The sequence below is a fragment of the Orbicella franksi genome, chromosome 13 (genome assembly GCF_964199315.1).
Source record: "Orbicella franksi chromosome 13, jaOrbFran1.1, whole genome shotgun sequence".
Classification (NCBI taxonomy): domain Eukaryota; kingdom Metazoa; phylum Cnidaria; class Anthozoa; order Scleractinia; family Merulinidae; genus Orbicella; species Orbicella franksi.
In genome coordinates, this window is record NC_138157.1 from 1,200,754 (window position 1) to 1,204,817 (window position 4,064).

The following is a 4,064-nucleotide window of genomic DNA, read 5'->3' on the forward strand; positions in this document are numbered from 1 at the left end:
TAAACTAATCCACGAGAACTTCATTACCAATAACCAAGCTTACGAACTGCTGACCTTATTCTCAGCAGCAATGTGCAACCTAACGGATCCTCGACATGCGCTGTAGTCACGAATGCTTCCGTGTCTTCTATGTCCGTGAGTCCTCAACAAACATTTTTTAACTTGGAAGCCGTAACCCCAGCAGTTTATGAAAAAAACGTTTCTGTTGTAAAATGGGTCCTTCAAATCATGATGATGATGGTCGCAAAGAAGAACCGACTGACCTGAAAGCCATTATTATCACCATCCACGTTCTTTTGACAGTTGCCACTGTTTTTGGCAATTCTCTTGTGATCAGAGCGTTTTATAAATTTTCAAGTCTGCGGAGTGCTTCTAACGCCATTCTGGTGAGTTTGTCAGTGGCGGACATTTTTATGACGGTTTCTTTCATTTTAAATATTGCGAACACAATTGTCGGAAAGACACCACCGCCGCGCGTATTATGCAGCTTCGCTTCAACAGTCAGCCTGACTTTCAACGCCATAATTATTCTGCATCTCGCTTTAATCAGTGTGGAACGCTTCATCGCCATCAAATTCGCCTTGAGGTATCAAATGATAGTGACTAATCGCCGAGCAACGATTGCTTCCGTCGTAGTGTGGCTTTGGGGAATTGCTGTTGCATTGATCTTTCCCCAGGCGTTGAAGTCAGAGGGGCTGCAAGTGTTTAAGGAGTTTTTTACAGGCGTTGACTCCGTGCTTCCATCGTCATCACGAGCCCTTCCGTTTACAGTCAACATCCGTCAGATCATACCTTGTTTTCTTGGTGGTATCATTACTGGTCATGCCCATTGTGATTATTATGATATCGTACAGTTATATTTTCAAAGTTGCTTGGAATCAGCGGAGACAAATTCGGGAAGAAAACAACTTGCAAGGAGAACTCACCGTGAAGCGTGAAATGAAAGGAGCTTGTACTGCGGCCATTGTGGTAGGGGTCTGTCTTGTTAGTTTCATCCCGTTATTGGTTGTACTGTGCGTCCGCTTTCTCACCTCATCACCGACCGCAGCACACAAAATGCACGCAGTTTATTTGGTTGCAAGTTTGAACGCCTGTTGGAATCCTCTGATCTATTGTTGGAGAAATGAGAACTTTAGAAATAGTTTTAAAAGACTCTTAAAGTGCAATCCATAGCTGATTAAAGCACGAGGTGCTGCAAATAGACTGACAAACCAGATAAACCGTAAATGGAAAAACACATGGATGCCAGACAGAGAGAATTAGAATAGGAAGTTGTGTCCGCGGTCTGCAGCACCAAACAAAAAGATTAAAAAACAAAGCATATCAGTCATATCAGTCTACGGATTTACTTCATTTCTTGTTTGGTATTACAGACAATATAGAGCTTGGTTAGGAAGGAATATTATACAATAAAATGCCAGGAAAGAAACACAAGCGAAGATAGAAGTGTGTATTGCCTACATTTCAGTCCACGTAGGGCGGTAAGAAGTAAATTGCAAGATACAATGCTACCGGCGCTGGGTGTGTTTTAATTCATTCCTGAGTGTAGAGACGAAAGTAAGGTTGGAGTTAGATTGTCATTCTAGCAAAACTATCAATATATTTAACTGTCGCATTGTTTCTGCGTCTCGAAACATTCTGGTGCATTGTAAATTCAGACCTGAACAAAAAAATAGCTGACCTTTTAGATTTCTAAGCAAGACGCTAAACATAAGGAGAGTATTAGTTTTTTAAATTGTTCTCTCTTCCATATCCGTGCACTTTATTTATGATTTTAAGTTTGTTTGGTAGTCGTCGATAGCCTGAAAGAAATAAAATAACCATCATTCTAATAGCCTGCTGGCTTTTCGTCTCCGTCATAAAAGGTTGCTAGGTAACAATGACATATTCCTGTAAACATAACGAGATGACGCTGTGACGACGTTGATGCAGCAGGTGCTAGCTACCACGCAAGCACTCACGTTGATATCACCGAGCAATTCTGACACTCAGTAAACTGGGATCGTGTCAACAATCCACCGTCAATTTAACATTTCAAAACATTTGTCAAAACTTCGCATACAAAATACCGTTTTGGCAGTGTCTCCAAAATGTTCTCATACGCTATGAGAAAACTTCACAACTGCCATTTGCACATAAGACAGGTAGACGTGACTGCGAAGTTTGCGGAATTTACTTAGAGGCGCCGTTGTAATTAAACTCAAAACAGGAACTCGCTCCTGAATTTGCCAAAATTAATGGTACCGAAGCTACGAAAACAGGCGCGCTTGAACTCAACGGGAAACTTTTATGTCAATGCGGACGAGGACGAATTACAAATCAAAAAAACCACATATATGAAAAGCGTAAATGAGGAGTCAGGTGATGTGAATGACGTCAGCCCTTCAGAAAGTCTCCGTAAAGCATTTTTCAGACTTGTGAGCTTAATTCATAGATCTAGCCAAGTCTAAAAGAGGAGCTCCTGATTACAATAATTAACCATAAAAGAAAAAGAGGATTTGTTTTTCTTGGATCAGAAACTCAAAAAATGATCAATTTTGAGCATGTAATTGTTCAGCGTGTGGTTTCACTATTTTTCCATTAAGGTCTAGATAACAGCAGACACGTAAAGATTGTAAGGAAAACGACCAATTTTTTAAGTTTACAAGACATGTTTCGACAGAACTTCTTTCATCTTCAGTTGAATGATTACAAAGCAAGTTGAATAATAAGTAGACAAAAATGCTAATTAGGACAAATAGTAACAACAGAACGTGAAAAGGTGTAGATTAAAAGGATAGTTTTAGATTTACATGGTGTAATTGCTGATTGAGGCAAGATAGTTCTTTTTGAATATGGATAGCCTCCTTTATCTTGAGTTGAAAGCTGGTAGTGGCGTGATCTAAAATATGAAAGCAGTCTATTGAACACAATGAGCGACAACGTTCAGAATTCTGAAGATGTTTGAAAATGTGAGAGGCCTTATCAACGGCTAAGTGCTCACGTACGCGTGTGGGAAAATGTCGGGAGGTTTCGCCGACATAACAGGCATTACAGCCCGCACATGTAAACTTATAAACCACACGTGAACGACAACAAGAGTCCTAATGAGACCTACTTTGTATGAGTACGAGGTGAAGCTAAAATAATTAGTTAATAACCCAGTAAAGGTTTTCTTACGGTAAACCCTAGTTAGGAAGGAATTAGTGTCACTATTATCAATGAGAACGTCTAGAAAGGGTAATTTGCGATTAAGTTCTTTTTCCATAGTAAACCTTATGTTGGGGTGTCTAGAGTTAATGTAGTCAAAAAATATAACAGCATTGTGCTCCGAGTGAAATAAACAAAAAGTGTCGTCAACATACCTACGATAAAATAAAATTCTATTTTATCGTAGGTATTTTAACTCTAGGCACCCCAACATAAGGTTTACTATGGAAAAAGAACTTAATCGCAAATTGCCCTTTCTAGATGTTCTTATTGATATTAGTGACACTAATTCCTTCCTAACTAGGGTTTACCGTAAGAAAACCTTTACTGGGTTATTAACTAATTATTTTAGCTTCACCTCGTACTCATACAAAGTAGGTCTCATTAGGACTCTTGTTGACAGAGCCTACAAGATCAACAACACTTGGTTGGGGTTACACGAGGACATAACCAAGCTTACTGAAATTCTCAAAAAGAACCTTTTCCCTGCCCATTTAATTGAAAAAGTGGTTAACCTTTACATCACTGGGACCCATAGCAATCATTGTCCCCGGGGCTACCCCCTTACCACCTCGCCCACGTTTTACTTTAAGCTGCCGTACATAGGCCATTTTTCTGTCATCACTCAGAAAAAGATTCGACACTTAATCAAGCGCAATTGTAATGATTTAGACATCAAATTAGTTTTTTCTTCCTTTAAGATACGTAACCTTTTTGGCGTGGAAGACCCTATCCCCGGCGAGCTTCGTTCACGTGTGGTTTATAAGTTTACATGTGCGGGCTGTAATGCCTGTTATGTCCGCGAAACCTCCCGACATTTTTCCACACGCGTACGTGAACACTTAGCCGTTGATAGGGCCTCTCACATTTTCAAA

The 4,064-nt window shown here is 39.9% G+C and overlaps 1 pseudogene; it reads left to right on the forward strand.

Annotated features, from left to right (window-relative positions):
* On the forward strand, positions 1-1,251 carry LOC145466730 (adenosine receptor A2b-like; annotated as a pseudogene).
* The last annotated feature ends 2,813 nt before the right edge of the window (positions 1,252-4,064 follow it).